The sequence below is a fragment of the Anoplopoma fimbria genome, chromosome 23, assembly GCF_027596085.1.
Source record: "Anoplopoma fimbria isolate UVic2021 breed Golden Eagle Sablefish chromosome 23, Afim_UVic_2022, whole genome shotgun sequence".
In the NCBI taxonomy this organism is placed as follows: domain Eukaryota; kingdom Metazoa; phylum Chordata; class Actinopteri; order Perciformes; family Anoplopomatidae; genus Anoplopoma; species Anoplopoma fimbria.
The window spans coordinates 10,239,541-10,259,403 of NC_072471.1; positions in this window are offsets into that span (position 1 = coordinate 10,239,541).

The following is a 19,863-nucleotide window of genomic DNA, read 5'->3' on the forward strand; positions in this document are numbered from 1 at the left end:
TTAGCCACGTTGTTCACATGTATTTTAACACCTCACTGCAGCATTGCTATGTTAGCTACTGTATATGTCTGCAGTACCAATGTGTTAAACAAGGTGCTCTTGTTGAGACACTCCCTGAATTAATAATGCAGGAGGGCATCATGCATATCCACTTTAGAGGATCGCTCTCAAGGTCAGTGACTATTAAGTGATTATGTAATATGTTCGTCAGTAATTTGATACAGCAGAAACTTCTTTGCCTGAGGACATCAGGTAGTGCAAGAGGTAAAAAAAAAAATACAAATCCAACCTGTGTCAAAAAGGACAAGGTTAAAGCAAGTGAGAGCATTTACATAATACAATTTAGAGGTAAGTGTACTTATTCTACTTTACAGGTTACTACCCCTCAACGTATCAGAGGGAAATTTGTACTTTTTACTTGATGAAATTTATCCGATAGCTTTAGTTACTAGTTACCTTGCATGTTACGAATTTATATTAAAACACATTTTAACCATATAGAATACATTACTTTGTTAAAGATTAACAAGTGGTTTAAAATATTTTGTTGTCTTGAGCCCCTTGTTGTGTGTCAGATATATTTTGTGACCATTTGGAGGGGCCCGTTAAAACTAACTCCAACTCAATTACCTACAATAAATAGAGTAGACCTGCAACAATTAATCGATTATCTGATCAAAAGAAAAAAAATCGGCAACTGTTCTGATAATTGATGATACATTTCGGTAATTTTTTAAGCAAAAACTCTAAAGAAAAGAATCTGGTTTTAGCTTCTCAAAAGTGAGAATTCAATGCCTTACTTTGTTATACGATAGTTAAGAAATATTATTGAGTTTAGGATTGATGGTCAGACAAATCGAGCAGTTTTAACATGCCACTTAGCGCTGTGGAACGTCTTGGGTGTTTTTCCCTACCTTTTTGTTATTTCATAAAGTTAATGATTAATCAATTAGTCCAGGAAATAATTGTCAGGTAATTTGATGCTGAAAATAAAAGTTAGCTGACTTTATTAATGAGTACTTTTTAAAACTAATGTACTTTGAGTAAGATCTTGAATTAAGGAGTTTTAATATACTTATTATTTATTTTGACATGTGCTGGTACTTAAGTAAAGCTCTGAATACTTCTATACAGTGTCTAAGTAATGTAGAAAGCAATGTCAAGATTAGGGTCATGGACCTAAAGTGCAGGAACCATGGTTCTGTTTAAGAAATGTTTGTTGCCCAGAAGTAGATGCGGATATTTGAAAAATGACGCCTCCACCTAAGCGCACCTATATTTGTATCTGTCCTGAAAGAGCAATAAACTGAAAGAGAATTCTCATTATGTCAATAAACAGTGCTTCATACCGCTCATGAAGAAATCAATATAATGTAGGGAGAGTTGGAGCTGAAAAAACAAAACGAAATGGTAGTGTTGCTGAGGTTGGCATCAGAGGGGCCTTTATAGTGAACTTGATTAAAAGAAAATTGCTTTCAAGTGCTCTCAGCAGGCTGGGAGGTTGAGTGGGAGTGCTCTTGTGTGCAGCGCTGGCGGAGTTTCACAAACTAGGCTTTCAGGGTGAGGAAACAAGATGAAGAAATGCTTTGAAACTGCCTGAGGACAAAGAACGAGGAGGCACTGGTGACATGGTGGCGCAATATTCCTGCTATTATAATTTCCCTCTACATACCACTTTTGAGACCGGTGAGATGAAATTCATTTCTGTCTCAAAAGTGATTCTCTTTCACTAAATCTCTGTGATTAAAGGAGTTAGGGTTGCTTTGCAAAATAACTTTTTTTAAACTTTCTTTCAAATTGTTGTCTTGTACAATTAAACAATATCTTTTAATGCCATGAATTAGATATTAGTGCATAAAATATGTGTTGCTTCTCACTGTAACTATATAAATGAAGCAGAGGAAAGAATATGTGTGAGCATGCATGTTGAAAATAAAAAAAAAGAATAAAATCACATAATTGAAGATTTTATCTTGTTAAGTATTCACCTGTTGTCTTGTATAATTAAACAATATATTTTAATGCCATGAATTAGATATTAGTGCATAAAATATGTGTTGCTTCTCACTGTAACTATATAAATGAAGCAGAGGAAAGAATATGTGTGAGCATGCATGTTGAAAATAAAAAAAAAGAATAAAATCACATAATTGAAGATTTTATCTTGTTAAGTATTCACCTGTTGTCTTGTATAATTAAACAATATATTTTAATGCCATGAATTAGATATTAGTGCATAAAATATGTGTTGCTTCTCACTGTAACTATATAAATGAAGCAGAGGAAAGAATATGTGTGAGCATGCATGTTGAAAATAAAAAAAAAGAATAAAATCACATAATTGAAGATTTTATCTCGTTAAGTATTCACCTGACTGGAGTGTCAGATGGATTGGGGTCTTTAATTTTGGAACTGTCAAATTTGTGTAATTTATTCCATCTTGAATTCCAAATGACATCAGGAGATAAAATACTGTGCCTGATTTCCATGAAACGTTCACCTAATTGGCTTTTAAAGGGTGAGAGTGAGCGCCTGTGAATAATGAAACTAGTTGGTTTTAAAGTAGTCTGAGTTTAGGGAGAATACTATTGGAAATCCATTTCTGTGCAGGGTTAAACTTTGCTTTTTTTAAAGCCACTATCCAAAAATGTAATTTGCATTTGATTAAAATTGAGTTTCTCATCAAGGAAGTCATTAAAACCTCTTGTCAGTCTAGTCATGTATGAATCCAGAAGCAACAGGGACACCACAGTGAAAATAAAAATACTTGAATAATAACAAATCATTGTGTTTAAGGTTTTCTCAAAGCATATTCCTCTCTGTGTAATTGCTTTATAAGTCAAATGCATGAAAGAATCTGCAAATAATGAGAATTGTTCACTTCCCTGCATTGGGTTTGCTTTGATTCATACAATGTTGTAGCACACTGTGTAAACATATTCTCTGGTACCTGAACATCATCCAAAATGCATTTGCATATGCACTGTAGTGTAGCATAGTAAAACATCAGATCCAGAGAGATTAAACTACAAACAATCCTCTAAGTGAATATTGTCACATGATTAATGAGCATGGTGCCACAAACATACTGTTATTCTGTTTGTTCTTTTGGTGGTTAATTTAAACAAAAAGACTTGAAATGGAAAAATGCTCATTTGCAGCCTTGCCACAATTAACATGATAAGATGATAACACTCACATATATTTTTTGTAAATAAGAAGCTACACAGCCAGAAGCAGGTTAGCTTAGCTTAGCAGAAAGACTGGAAACTGGCAGGGGGCTAGCCTGGTTAGGTACAAAGGTAACAGAACCTGCCTACCAGCAGCACTTAAACTCAAAAAATAACATTTTAAATATCTGTTTGTTTAATCGAGGCAGACATGAGATGGTATCAATCTTAAACTGTTCCTTTAAATTTAAATATCTGAACCAACTTCTTTTCTGTTTGTGATCTGGAACCAATCCCAGCATGCACCGGATGAAAGGCAGGGAAACAACCTTGGATGAGTCGCCAGCAGTTCTTACAGACTAAAGTAATTTCATTTAATGGATCCAGTTACAAAATGTTAGAATTTAATCCAAACAGCCTCCATTACTTCTTTTAAGTTTGTGAATCACTTATTTGGAATCACATAGAGTTTAGTTTGGAAAGAAACTCTGTGAGATGCAGCTGACAGATAGCTAGAAGTGACTTGGCGGAAAGACAGAACATGTAGCCCGCAGACAGACACAGAGACAAGACGGGACAGTTCAGTGACCACGCTCAGATGGGTGAAATCCCCTGGTCGGACAAACTCATCCCACACGATCGATAGCTGCTGTGACAACAGCCCCTCTCGTCACAGGCTGGAGAACAAGCTGTTGTGAAGGTCTGAGAATGGAAGATAGGCCCCCGGAGGGAAGGCTTGATTTACGAGCCCAAGTCAAGATAGAGGCACAGTCGCCCACGTACTGTGGACGGCCTTCCTGCCGCATCAGTCTCCCTCTCTTTGCCTGCCTGCCTGCCTGCCTGCCGCTGTACTTGTCCTCCTCCCTGTGTCTATTGCCTGCCTGTTGACAGCTGAAATGGGCTGAAATGACATACCACCCAGAATAAACATTTCTCTCTTTACTTTCAGTTGGAACTACTAGAAAGTGAGATCCTAAATGTCACCTTTAGCTTAGTTTTTTTTTGTGCAAAGTTGGCCAGACTGGGGATGATGCTTGTCAATGTTAAGATGGATAATGGAAGAGAAGGTGCTAATTTCAAAATGTCATGTAGCCGTCGACTACTGGTGACATTCAGCAGGTTAACTGTGCTGTTATACAAGCACCCTGCAAGAAACACAATGACATGATCACCTTCAGGCGATCGCACACTCACAGTGGTATCTGTCGTAGCAGACATCGGGCAGAGAGGAAGGCAAATATTCTGATGGAACAGACTCTGCTCGGTTCTCTACCGACTGCAGTAGCTTAGGTTATATAAATTACTGAAAATATAAATGCTTTAAAAAGTGGGACACTAAGATGATGTTTTAGTCCTTTTCAAGTAAAAAGAGTAATATTTTATTGTAAAGAAAGAAAAAAGAAGCGTTTGTTTATCAGTCTCAGATTTGCAGGCTTGAGCATTCCTTTAGAGTTCCATTAAAACAAGCCTTATTTGACTATATGGCTGCAATAAAAAAATATTTTCATTATCAAATAATCAATAAAAAAAGCAGCTTTTATTTCTTAAAATAATAAATGTAGGCTTTCTTGACTTGATCGAAAACCCTCTGTCAAGGCCTTTAAAAAAGCTCAACCCAATCATCAGTTATTTAAAACCTCAGTGAGATCCGTAAGCCTGTTAAGCAGTGACCGCACATTCTGCCGATATCTCAAGCCCCAAAGTCCTTCCAGCATACAGTCTAACCCCCCTCCCCCTCTTTAATTCATCGGGCTGGCTGTTGAGCGAGTGAAGACACCCTGCCTCCATCTCTCTCCTGAGCCGTATCAATATTCATGGGTCTGCCGGGTGCGTTTGTGCGATGGCTGTCTCATTAGCCTTTGATCCCCTTGCGCGAGGCCTGTCGGAGCGTTGATGCGCCAACAACAGAGCAACGTTTGAAGTGCAGAGAGAACAGCTGCTTGCATTGATCTCCATATACTTTCTTTGCCATCCACACGCATGTCCACACATACACAGATGCTGCCCACAGGCACATGAATACATGCATCTACTGCTTAGCACAGTCTGACCTCACCACTGCAACACTTGCAAGTGCATCACGCTTATACACCTGCTTTATGGTGTGCAATGTAAAAATATTGAGCTGAAAAAAGATTACAGACTCAGATTTGCAACTGATCGATGTTAGTTGATTGACAAAAAATAAATCAGCATATATTCTGTTAATCGATGAATTATGTTGTCTAACTAAAACTGCCTAAGATTCAGTGCCTCTAAGTCTCCTGTGACTGTTAACCGAATATCTGTTAGTTTTGGATGATTTGTCAGACGTCAGCTCTAGCGCTTTAAACTTATAATGTCATTTTATTGACTATAAAATGAATTATTTTTATCAAGAAAATAATCTGCAGATGAATTAACAGGTAAAATATTAATAATTGTTAGTTGCAGCCCTACAGTGTTAAAACTGTACGTGTAAATTCTTGATCATACGATTAATAAGTGGAAGGATAATGTCTGTAATCTGTAAAATGACTGCTGAATATAACAATCATCATATTATCACATCATCCCTGTTAAGACATGAAGGATCTTGGACTTTATTGTCTTATCAACAGGTATTATGCAAAACACACACATAGACGAAACAAGTAAATAAACACTGTTTGAGCTAAGATTACACAAAGAGTGATTCACACTGAAAATGAATAATGAGGTACTTTCTCTAACAAGATAGGAATGCTAATACTGAATTATACTGCAAGCTTGAACAAAGCGGTGAAATGCTCCGTAAAAAGCTTGTATTTGCCTCCACGAGGCTGTGGATATCATGGACATTTCAGTAATACTTGTTGAAATTAGGAATATTTGGTCAGTCAACAGAACTAAATGCATTCTGTTTTTCAAATGCATGTTATATAATATAATCCACATTCTCTTTTATTATTATAAACAATAATTTGCTGAAAATTGGTATGAGCAGCCAACAAGGACATGACATCATATGTTATGCAGCCAAAGCACTTCTACTGCTTTATCACAGTACCATTGAAAAACAAAAGCCTCTGCGCAGTTCTTGACTTTTACTTGAAATCATCCATATAAAGCTCAAATAACCACCATACTTCAGTGTTATTACAGGACAGTTCACTTCCTCTCTAATATTAAGACATTTTCTACTGTGCAGCCAGGATGGAGAGGGTTCAGTTAGTATGACATCATGACATCTGCACAAAGACAGTCCCTGCGCTAGTCCACTCAATAATCCCCCGCTCTTTTCTGCTACGGTATCTGCTGTACATGAAGAGCACAGTTAAAAATGAAGACTTGGAGTTTGTCCGGGAAATTGCCCCCCTGGGAACAGGTTAGCGGATCAATAACGCCAATGTGCCTGATAACATTAGCCCAGCCTTAATGGCACTAATGAAGAGAGTGGTTGACAGATACTCAGGGAGACTTAGGTCAGAGAAACAGTCTGTTAGCCGCAAAGCCAGTTCAGTACATAAAATGGGGTTTTAGATGATTGTCACATTTTTAAATGTATTTCAATGACAGTAGTTGCATTAAAAACTGTATTCATTGATTATTTCCTCACAGTTAAGGAATTGTACAAAGAAGATTTAGTTTACAGCAATAGATCACGATCACAAGGGAAGATTTAGAAACTGATATGGAGGAATTTCAGAGAAAATCCAAAAGGAAATTATCAGAAATAAGTGTGCATTTGTGCAAATGTTCAATTTGACAAATTTTGAAACAAGTTTAAAAAACAGTTTAAATCACACCTTTCAAAATATGGGGGTTTACGACAAGCTTTTGTACAAAAAGCACGTAAAGTGTGTCAGTGATGTTTCCTGTCCTTCACACTAACTGTGAAGAAAAAAGCAACATCAGTGGCAAATTTTTGAGGTGATTGGCTCTTTTGAGTGTCCTTCACAACATCAGGTCACACTGTGCTCAGAATGAATCTGATGGCATGAAATGTTATAAGTTTGCAAATGTCAAAGAAACCACATCTCAGCAGAATCCCTGCCGACATTTTGATTAATCAGACCCTGTTATGTTCCATATACACACAACATATCCACACACACACATACACTCAGAGCAACCTGCTGCTGAAAAAGCCTCAGCAGGATCTTTGCACATGCACTACTTAACACCCAGCGCCTGACTGCTGCCGGTCCACAGTCCTGATAAAGACATGGAGAGAGATGAAAAGGAGGAGAGCCACAAAGGAGACAGTGTAACATACCTCACAGTAGACGTCTTGGTTTTAACTTCAGGAGCTAATGGGGTGCAGCAGCGAGGCTGTCGACTTCTCCCGGTCTTCTTCCTCTCTGTCTTCTCTGGGATGGAGACTCAGGAGGAGAGCTGCTCCTTCGCTGCCTCCTCCCTGCCTCTGGCTCGCTCTGCCCCTGTCTCACTATCATACCTCCCTCGCATGCTGCTCCCCCTCCTCTTTTTACTCCTCCCCTTTCCTATAACCTGCTCCCTCCTGTCTCTTGTCTCTCCTCCTCCACCCTACTCCTCAAACTCAAGGCTGACAAAGGAAACCAAGTCTTGTATCATTAGTTTTTCCACCAAATTTGTTTGCCGTTTTGCTTTAATGTGAGCATAGAGTTATTGTTTTAAACATTACGTAATGAGAGTTTTCTGTATTTCATAGATCAGAAAATCCAAAATCTATGTGATGACATTACAAAATGTAATATTGCACTGTAGACTACAGTTTTAACTTACAATCATTTTCATTAACTGATTATTTTTCCACTTAATCGATTAATTGTGTTGTTAATAAAAGGTCATAAAAAATGGAAAGATGTCTATTATTCCCAAGCTCAACTTGACGTATCCAGCAGTCCAACACATCAGTCATGTCAGTTTACTGTCAGATTTTATTTTTTAAAAAACAGCAAATTCACCGACTTGAAAAACTAGAACCAGGGAATGTGTGACATTTTTAGATGGATTGATCGTTTCAGCGGTATTGTGGACTCAAACAAAGGTCCAGTGTTGCTCAGTTATTGCATGTATGAGGTAAATTCAGGCAAAAGCCTCTGATGTTCATTGATTTCCCTTATTAAAATAATACAATTCTCAAAGGGAGTCATGTAGATAAGGACAAGCAGTTGAGCTGTTGAATTATTTTTAAGATTTCACATCATTTACAGCATGGAGATTTTGCAAAAGGGGCTGACATTCCATATCAAAAGGCTGTTGCTCATGTTTCCGACATTCAGTGATCATATCTCATCACATCTGGTGCATTACTCATAGCTTTCCCACTGTCTAAGTGAAAACAAACAAGTGGATTTATGAAAGCTGAAAGCAAAAAGAGAGGCTCTTACGGCTCGGTAAGGTGCGTTGAATGAAATTATATTACTCAGCTGTGCTTTTCCACCACTGACTGGTGAATAAGGTTAATTTGTTATCTTTTTCATTCAGATGACCACTCGTGGATTCCTCAGCACTGGCCAGTTCTCAGTGTTTTTCTCTCTTTCTCTCTCCGTCTCTTTTCCCCCTCTCTCCCATAGAGAGCCCTCCACTGCCTCTGCCCCTGTTTCCATAGTGACACTTTCCCCGACTCTGGCTCCACATAATCAAGTGAGCGGGATAGGGGTGGGGGTTGGGGGCGAGAGAGGGAACTGGGTGTGGGTTGGAGGAATTGGCCAAGACGAGAATGATAGAAAAAAAGGCAAACAGCGAGAGATAAAGGAGCAAATAATGAATAAAGAGAATATCAATAAAGGTGGTTTGTCAGTGGCAAACAGTGTCTTCTGCTCGAGTCCATCACTGTCTGATGTTGGGTTCAGATCAGGTACTTTGGAAAGCCTTGGCATATGGTCGAAATAATTATCATGCTCATCAAACAACTGGAAGGCCACTTGTGCTTTGTGACGATGCTCCCACCAGAGCAGAAATGAAATATGGGATAGAGTTGATCAATCTGAATTTTAATGAGCGAGTGAGTGGTGCTCAGCATGAGTCTACTGCATGATGCCAGGGGGAGATGGTGTAAATCGCCTCGAATGCTGGAATAAAATAATGTACATTTGGCCCAAATGTGATCCAGTTAATCCATTATGCTAGAGGTTTTTAGCCATGCCAGCGACATGTCTCGAGGGTCCGTCTGTCGGTCAGTCCACCACTTTGATCCAGACTCAAGTATCTGAGCATCTTTTGGGTGTGTTGCCCATTGACTGTATGTAAAAAGTGGACATAGTTACATGACATCACCCATTGGTTTGTGGACAGCCGTTTTGAAGCCTGGAGTTCAGCATTTTCACTGTCGCCATCTTGGTTTTTGTCCGTTGCCAACTTGGTTTTTCGAAAACAAGAGGTTAGAGCTAAGTACAACCGAACACTGAGGGAAACATTTTAAGTGACCAAAACGTTACAATTATCTTTCATGAACTTAAAAAACACACTGTGATAGAGTAAAAGTTATAAGACGAAAACACACAACTCTCAAACTCAGACATCATCGTGGTAGAGACCTGTGAATTACAGGTAGCCCCGCCCTAAAGCACATCCTGCTTTATGGTCTATTTTACTCTAAATGGGACTATAATTTGCTGATAATTTCCAGAGAGAAAAGCTTTTCCTCCCTTGACGTGGCTCAGTATGAGGCATTTGTAAGACAGTCAGGATGTTCAATAAATCTATATAAAAAGAAAAGGTAACATTTTTGCTCATTCTACCATTGTTGGCCTTAAAAAATAACAAGAATCCCCATCAGGCATAAGAACGATTGTGTTGTGCAAATCATTATTTTGCTGTATTGATCATCATTGATTACTGATGACTGCTGTTCTTCTTGTGTGATCAACGAACGGCAGCAAATTGCCATGTGAACTTACTAATTCTCTATCGATCCCCGAGCGGTTGTGTTGCTGCCTGCCTCCCTCCACCGGGAAAGTCAGATGGTGGGGTCAGCCAGTTCAGATTTAGAGTTGTGATCAAAAGGACACTTCTTCAGGGTGGACACCGGGGGTCATGAGGATCGAATGTGGGACTTAATGGCTTATTGGATGATTTCTCTGACCATGATGCTTCTCTGCTGTTGTTGTGCCCAGAAAACATAAGATATTTACACGTTCAAGAGAAAATAAATAGCTCTTTATTCGTGCTCTGAGAAGCTGAGCTGGAAATCGTGCTACTATTTTGAAAAATATCTTGGTCCCACCCAGAAAAAAAAAGGAAAGTGATCTATTTTATATTTTGCATTTCCTTTGGGTGCAAATACTTTTTTTTAGATCAAGTTCTTTTTTAAATTTATCAAAAGATAGATTTACATTTACAGCAAAAGTGCATTTTCAACCATTTTCCATAAAAGTTGAATAAAGGGCACTACTACATCTCTTTATATGCACACAAGCAACAAGTCAAACTGGAGATATGGAGGCATTTGAAAGATTTGTTTCTGAAAACTACAGTGCAATTTTTGGGGTGAGAACAAAGATTGCTCAATCAGATTGGCTTAAATTCAACTAAGATATTGAAATTCAAAATGTGCTCTATCAAACAGTTGAGAGGACGGGTAAAGGGTTAAATATGGTATGTGTTTGTGTGCCTATTTAGGTACACCTACTGCAATAAGAGACACAGATCCGACTCTAAATCCCATGTTTAGGTTTATATATGAACGAGAGCTAAACATTTATTCAGTATTCTTATTAGGGCTGTCTCAGTGTTGACACTTTTACATTTCTGGAACAAGAAAATTGCACATCCTGTCTTTCTGAAAGCCAAATTGGATGTTGGGCTTCCCCGTAACCACCATGTTGGCAACAACCCTATCATCCAATTTGGTGATAGCCCTGCCTATAAGAGTACCTGGCCGAGCACAAACTTGTCGGAAAGATTTATGTCTCTCTAACTCTAAAATTCCAATCTCAGCCTGTTAGTTATCCCCGGCTTTAGTTTAGTTGGCAGAATGATTGACAGCTGGCTGATTGGGGAGCTGTGGATTTTTGTGCCCTCAAGTCAGATTCTGAAGGGATTCAACCAATTACCGCTCAAGGGCATCAAGACAAGGTGCAGAGGGTTGACGCCAGTGCAGGTTGTACTCTAACCCCTTGTGGCGCTTGTGCGCGCCAGAGGGTACAGTAGGATGCAGAGACAAGGAACTGCAGAGATTACGGAAACACAATCAGGCCTGGCAGTTTATGTCTCTAGTAATTGGAGGAAAAAGACTCTATTGCTTGAGAGTGAAACCCTGAAACAAAAGAAGAAGCAGGAGGTGGATGACAAGCTGATATCCCTGTCAGTGATTGTGTGTATTTACTAAGAGTACCTCATCAAGAATATCACCTTTCCTCTGAACAGCTTTCAGACTTTTCCCTTTCCATAACGATAACTCCACCACGGTAAAATATGTTAAGTATTCCAGTATGGAACAGTAAACCATCTACTTTTATGATTAATTATATTGATGACACTTTAAATCATGGGTCCGTAATTTCCTAATAATTTGCTTATATTTCCTAGTAGGGTTTTTTTCTGGAAAAACATGATGTAATTTGGTGGTAAATTGGAATTTTCTTGAAAGAGAAGCTTTATTTAAAGTACATATTTATTCTTTATTCGTGTATTATTGGAAACTATACATTCTTCATGGATGTGATTGTGTGACACATTTTTGTGTCTGTGTAACTGACCTGTTGTGAGCATTGTTCCTAAAGGTAGTACCAAATATATGTAGTTTATTTGAGGAAACTTGAAACTTAATAGGAGTTTTTAGAAATGACTGACCATGAAAATAAAGCATTACCATTATATAACATCTGCTACTTTCCCAATTATGAAGCCCTTTTCCTTAGTAAGCTAAAAAGTAAAATGTCATCTCATGCCTAATGAATCTGCCCACAAAGGTTACAGTAGAGCAGTATACATTTAGTAATGTTCTGTTCAATACACATCGGCAGCAACCAATTTAATGTCAGGTAACTCAACGTGTGCTAACTTGATTTATTAACTGGTGACATCCATTCATAGCATTTCCCAGTAGTCAGTGAACATTAACATTAAATTATAGGTTATGCATTTATTGTAACAGGTGTTCCAATTTCAAATGCAGTTCAATGTAAAATAAATCACAATTGTCAGCTGAAAATAAAGGTTTATAGAATATCATTTAGTTTGTATTGGAATAGAAGTCTGGTTTTAAAGAAAGAAATATTTTTATAGCTGTGTTTTTTGTGATATTAGTGAGGCACTGTGTCATATCTTGTGAGTGTGTGTGTATGTGTGTGTCTGTGAGAGTGTGTGAGAAAGGCACACAGAGGGAGAGCAGACACCGACTTGTAAATGATGTCTTTCATCTCTTGACTTCAGATGTGGCTGTCACCCACTTCCATTATACAGGAAGATGAAGTGGGACACACAAGACAGACTGTAAGACGGGAGTGTGAGAACAAAGGAACCTGAGAAACGTCCGTGAACACACACACACACACACACACAAACACACTGGACAGGACTGGTTGGACTCGTATAATCACTGAGAGCAAGAAATTAAATCTTCTTCTTGCTTGAATTTGCGATGTAATATTTTAGGACTGTTAATTTGGGGGATATCTAGGTGTGGAAAATGAATGAGCAACACTCTCAGCTCCCTCAACAAACACCACCGTGGTGCCCTTGAGGAGGCCACGTAAACCCCAAATTGCTCCAGTGAAGCTGCTCAGTGGCCAACAGCATCAGGCTGTGGCTGCACTGAGTGAATGTCTGCATGAATTTGAAGCACAAGGCTGAAAAAAAGCAACCGGCAAAACCCCAACCAGGATACATTTGAAAAGGAAATCGGAATCTAGGCAGTACCCGTGGGAATATCAATTCACTTAAGCCAAGGCTACACGGTGTAAAATAAAAGTCCCTTGGGGAAATTAAAGTGCGATAAAACAGGACATTCATATATTACAGTAATACAGCCAGCCGTGTTCACCTTGGATATCCCAGATCCCAGTGTAATTCCTTTCGCTCTCTCCTGTCAGAGTCACTTTTTATTTTTTCAGCGACAGCTTGGACAGCAGTGAGGGGAAATTAAAATTGCTTTTCTGTGTCTCGAAACTCCCATTTCCAGGTAGATTTCCTTTTAAGAGAATAATCTATAGCTGAATTTTTATGAGGAAGGATTTATTTAATTTGGATAACGCCCAAGAAAACTGGAATTACCAAGAGTGATAATCAGTCCTACATCAGGTGATTAGTGGTAGAGCTCACATAATGGCAACACATTCACTGTTGGAGTGCCACTTTTGCTAAAATAGCGAACATCTATGTTATTTTGGAGCTCAATCTGAAGTGTATGAATCAATGCCATAGACAACCAATTGAATATTAAGCCAATAATCACAGAAAACAGGAACAAATAGATAAGTGAGAGTGACACTTACACCTCTAACATTAAGGTGATATTTATTGATAGATTTTAGTTTGGCTTTGAATAACAATAAACTGTTTGAATTTGTATCTTCATTTTATAATCCACCTCTGTGATCTAACTAGTCTCTCATTGAAAACCTCTTCTGGTTCATCAGGTTTTAACTCAAAAGCTCATGACCACTGGATATTTTGTGTAACAGACCAAAATAAGGTGAATATGAGGCGTAAAAATTCAGTTTTACGGGTGTTTGTTTTACTTTGTTATATCAAGGACCCCATTAGTAAATGCCAAAGGCAATCACTGCTCCTTCTCACAGCGAGCTGAGCTGAAAACACAATTAGGTAAACCTAAAGTACAGGAACAATTCACATAGCATTAGGGCAGCAGTGTTAAATAAGTTTAACAGACATTTGCTCGAGGACAGAGACAGAAGAGAAGTGGGGCTTGTTACTATTCTAATGAGAGCTGCATGAGGAAGGGGATAAGCAGCACTCTTCACCTTACATACCAAAAACCCTAGCTGCTGAGACGGCTTCATTAAGCCCAACAGACTATGGGCTGTCACTCCTGAAAATGGGCAAGGCGGCCAAAGGAATGGGAAACAACAACACAGTAATAACGTTGACATTTACAATAGGCGTCGGGTATCATATCCAATTTCTCCCTGCACACCCTTAATTCCTTTTTAATTGCTTTTCCGTGTTGGTTCCGGGATAAGGCTGTCTCTCTTCATTTATGAAAGTGAAGAGATGGGGACAGTGGTGTGTGGGGGGGACGTCTGACGATGGTCTGTATGTATGTGTGTGTGTGTGTGTGGGGGGGGGGGTATCATATGCTGAAGGGGGGTGTTGGTTGCAGGCGAGTTGCAAGGCCAAGACTGAGATAATTGGTGCACGTTTCAAACAAATCCAATACTTTTTAAAAGAGCTTTGATTAAACACTTTAGACTTCATTTGATGTAAGTAACTGAAGAATTAAATGATTATGATATAGATGATTAATTATGCTGCAGCACTCTACTGAATGGATATGTTCAGAGTGTGAAACACTCATCCTTAAGAGTGGATTATGCTGCAAATGAGAAACAAGAAGCCAAAAAACTAAAACTGTACATATAATCAACATAAATGAGTGTAGTTTTACCAAAAAGTGAGACAGGATGAATCAGTACTTAAATTAAAATGGTCAGAATGGCAACCTAAAGGAATATTTTGAAATTTGGGAAGATATGTTTATTTGCTTTCTTGACAAGCCCTAAAAGAGTAGATCATAACACTCTAATGTTTGTGCGTTAACTGTGAAGCTGGAGCTAGTAGCAAGTTAGCTTAGCTTAGCACAAAGAGTGGGAAGCAGGGGGAAACATCTAGAATGGCTCTGTACAAATTGTATACAGTTTTTACACCAGCACCTCTTAAACTGAGTAATAAACACATATAGTTTGTAATCCAAAGAGTTAAAATGACAAGGTTTGATTTACAGGCTTTTTGCTAAGCTAAGCTAAATGATTGCCGGTTGTAGCTTCATGCATCAACATGATAGTTGTATCAATCTTCTTGTCTAACTCTCGGCAGTACAGTGTATATGTTTGTCTCCAGAATGTCGAACTGCTCTTTAACCTTGGAACAAACTTCAACAGGAGGTACCTGAAAAATACGGCCGTTTTTGTTCTACGCTTTTTTAAGATTGAGCAGTAAACAACATCAATCAAGCATCAGGTCCATCATGCGGCCTGCCTGACTGACGGCACAGCCCAGTGCACCACCACATAACTTGGCAACCCTGTAGTTACTTTTATCCAACAGAGTGTGTGGTGGTTAATCAAAGCCCATAATTTCCATAATTCATGGATGCCCATCTGTTTGCCACCTCCTCCCATGCCCAGTGCAGAATAAACAAATTCAGGAGAGGGGCCAAGGGGCTATTTAATGACAGCAACAGCCCTGGCGTGTGCACACACACAACACACACACACACACACACACACACACACACACACACACACACACACACACACACACACACACACACACACACACACAAATATAGTCTAATCAATCTTCCGGCACAACTATAATTCATTCTAAACACAATTGTTTAATCCATCTAAGGTGCAACATTTGCATCATAATTCACAAATTGAGGTTAACTAATTAGGCTCCATGAGTATAAGACTATTACTCATCCCCATCACACTGTGCCGCTTAGAAGACTTTCAGATAACTCGCATAAAAATCTCTGATGTCAATCCATGCGGTTTTCTCAAAAAAGTATTTTGACACCATCGCACGGAACAGATTTCCTTCTGATAAAATCAAACATACTTTGATGTTACAGCAATCCCGGAGACGGCTTTGTGGTTGAATCAGCAGAGCTCAGGATAGAGAAAGGAGTCGATAATAGCTCAGAGGGAAGTGGATTTGTTGTACGAAACAGAGGTAATTTGTCACCTAACAAACATTTTGATAGCAAAGCAGCCAGTAAAGAGCTTAATTTGACTCTGAGTGGTTTGGTTTGATTTATAATACTAATTTGATTGACAACATTTGGCAACACTTACGTTTACAGCATACAAATTGCATTGATTATTTTGCTCATATGGGTATTAATAAAATTCTCACTGGATATTTAAAAAGACAAAAGTATAGGGTATAGGGGTGTAACAACTTTGTGTTTAAGAGGGACTTACGGTCTTCATATTGTATTAAAAATAAGTTGTATATGTGTCATTTAACATCCCAATTTCGCCACAAGCCTCCATTTAACACACCACACTGATACTGGAAAAATAAGATTTTAAACTGAATAATACTGTAGTGGTATAATGGCTTGAGGCATGGCTGGTGCCCGCATGCTGAGAACTGCTGTCACTTACTCAGGAGTTTTTATTCCCTAATGAGATATACTGCATTACATCACCAAAAGTGGTGCCTGCTTGAAAAAGACAAACTATCAGATCTAAAGATGGCATCTAATAAACAACAGGAGACAATGGTGGTTGAAAAAAAACTTGTTGGATGAATTTAACAGCATTTAAGGCTACAAATCTTCAAGTATCGTCTGGTGTGAGAGGGTCACAGATGTAATAAGAGCCCCTCTGACCCAGCTGTTGAGCTCGATTAAAGTATTAAAGCAGAAATACACTGGGGAGAGGCGAATGAGTTTTCCCCTCAAAAACACCTGGTCTGATAAGTCCTCCAACTCTGTAAAGTATCAAAAGTTGAAAATTAATCTGATACTGGTTGTTGTTTGGAAAAAACTTTTATTCCAGTCGATCTTCTCTGTCCGTGAGTCTGTCTTCGAACACAAAGCCGACTGGCCAGAGAGCTGAGAGTGATTCTGACAGTTACTTGACTTCTGAAGTGCAGGTAAAGAGGCTGCTGAGACTCCGCTTCCTGCAATTCAGAAACATATTAAATATTAAGTTGTTTTTATCCTCTTGAAGGTTTAGAGAAGGTCATCTGTGCTTTTATCTCATCTCGTTTAGACAACAGCAAAAGTCACCCTCGCGTCTCTGACTCCTTCAGGTTGCAGCAGCAGCTTTTCTTTTTGTTTTTTCATAAGCAAGACCCCCAAAAAATAAAGCTACAGTTTAAATGTCCGGATATCCCCTGTGCGTGAAATGGTGACATGTATTTTGATTTTGGGGATACAATACTGGAAGGCTTTCAGCCCACACACTTTAAACTTGTTCCTTCTGTCTGAGGCATGTGGATTCTAGGCAGTATTAGGAGTGATACTTCACATAGGCCTATGAAGAGTGGTTGGTGGCTTCTGTTTAACCCTCTCCTAAACCATAGAAACAGCAACTGGTTTGACCATAGCTGTCTTATGTTATATTTTTATCTCCATACTGCAATGCAAAAAAATTCCTGTTTCTTTTTTTCCATGTTTTAAATGCAGATCCTTTGCTTGAGATGTTGAGCCTTAGACCTTTAGTACAATATCATGCTATCAAATCCATGTTAAGGACCCCTTTATATGGTTTTAATTTGAAAACAATTTGATGTGGAAACACTAAGACATTGTTTTTAATGAACTCATGGAGTCAACATTAGCTAGATATGGTTGATAGAATCAGTTGTAGTTTCAGTTAGCTTCTTTGTGAAATCAAAGACTCGCTGTTTTCTTAAATGACTAAGAATTTTGTAGTGGTCAAGCTATCACCATAATCGTTGTAAACTGCATAATTTGTACGGGAATGAAAGCTCAAAAGGCATAGCAACAGTAACTATGGGTGGTGGGGCTTAGATAACAGTCAAATGTTTCTCATATAGATTTTCTATATGAGAAATATGAAAATAACAAAAAAACAGTATTCATCACTGTAAAGCAATTTATTCATTTCTGGCATGTTTTAAAATGTTTTTACTTCATTCATTCAATTCATTTATTTGTATATTTTACATTATTCTTGTATATAATTTTCATTTCTTTCATACATGTGTGGTTGGATGATGACCCAAAAAAGAAAACATGTTAAATTCTGAAAGCTAAAAACATCAAGTTGGTGAATTTGTGAGTTAACGATCCAAAATCATAATATTTTTACAATACAATAATTTGCCTACACAATGAGTTAATGCAATTTAGTGAAGTTAGCAAAGCACAGTTCATCTAAATGATTCTTGTTAAAGCTAACCCCAGTTTGTCTCTAGCTTAAGCATGAATACTGAGCCGGCCGATACACTTTTACTTTGCAAATCATAGACTGTGCTGCAAATTATGCTACGTCCCTCTCAGAACCCAATCATTACCTCTTTTGCATCTGACATGTTGTATCTAGGAGCCAATGCTACATGGTATATTTGTCAAACAGATGCTCAAGTCCCCATGAGAGCAAATAGACAATTGAACTTGTCAAATGGCTCGAGATGTAAACAGCATTCACCCATAATTACTTTCTGCCCATTCTTGTCTGGGTGATTCTGTGCCTTGAAATATCCCTGAGCCGCAGCATTTCAACTTTCGCTTTCAAAACCACTTGATGGCTGTTTCCATAATGGCTCCATCACATCATTTGTATATGCTCTATGATTGAAAAGCATCATTAATGGCACAACAGAAAGCAATCGTTGGCAATATCTGTGAACTCACTGTCATGTTTCAACGCAACACGGATCACTTTTGCATCCATAGATGTTGTCTTTGCCAAAATCAAAAAATTAAATCAAAATGCAAGACACCAATGTGCATGTTTTGCCATTTTTTTCTGCTAGTTGTACACTGAGCTGTCTGCTCTTTACCAAAGCTCAAATCTCCACCAGTGTAAATGTCAGCAAGGCAAAAAGGGACACAACAAACTGAAAATAAAATAATTCTCATATGAATTGTTGCATCCTTGGTAGCCACTAATTGGGAGTCCAAATAAACTAATCACACATTATTGCATGCACACACAGCTGCCTATTAAAAGAGATCATTCAAACTAACCTCTGTAGCATTCTGCATATTTCTGACTTCAATCTACTTTTAAAAAATTGTCCATAGACTATTGTGATATGTTTACATTATTTACTTTTTCTTTTCCAGTAAGGCATGCCATTATACAAAACATTTCAGTCAACTGTGATTCCTTTATTAGCGGATTACAGTCTCTGTGTCAAAGCTGAAGTTGTTGTCATGGCGATAATACCGCATACTGAGGGTGGAGGAGGCGAGAAAAGAAAACTTCTAGACAATTTCTGAGGATAGTTTGCCAAGTTGTGATGTGAATTCCTCCAGTTACCTTTGAACCGCAGAGCAAACAACGAAGATCCTTCTCAACGGAGGGAGGAATTCACTCTGTTATCGCTAACAGCACAAATACAAGTTTCTTCCTGTGAGCTCAAGTGAGGGTCAATAAGATACCCAGCTGGTGAAATGATTTCAAAGCTTGTGGTTGTGTATCACGCTTTGTAAACCTGTGAAAAAACTGCAGAAATTAAAGTTTGTAGAAAAGATTTGTAGATTTTGAAGAAGACGATAATGTCTACAAAAAAATCTGTCAGTGGTTGAGGAAATTATTTACTTCAAACGAGTGAAATAACCACTGTATTGCAGAAGTGCTTAAGTATTAGAATTAGAATATACTTTAAGTAGAAGTGGCAAAGTACTCTGTTACTATAGTTTATAGGTTAACAAACAAATCCCTTTAATGTTGCAGCTGGTTAAGGTGGAGCTAATTTTAAAACCTTGATGTAGTGTTGGGTAACTTAATCCATGATAATACATCATGATGTATGGGTGGATGATACATTGCACATAAGGAATGAAACTCAGTACTCTAAATTCCCACAGATTCTAACACTCAAGTTACACATGCACACCCACATCTTAGTTACA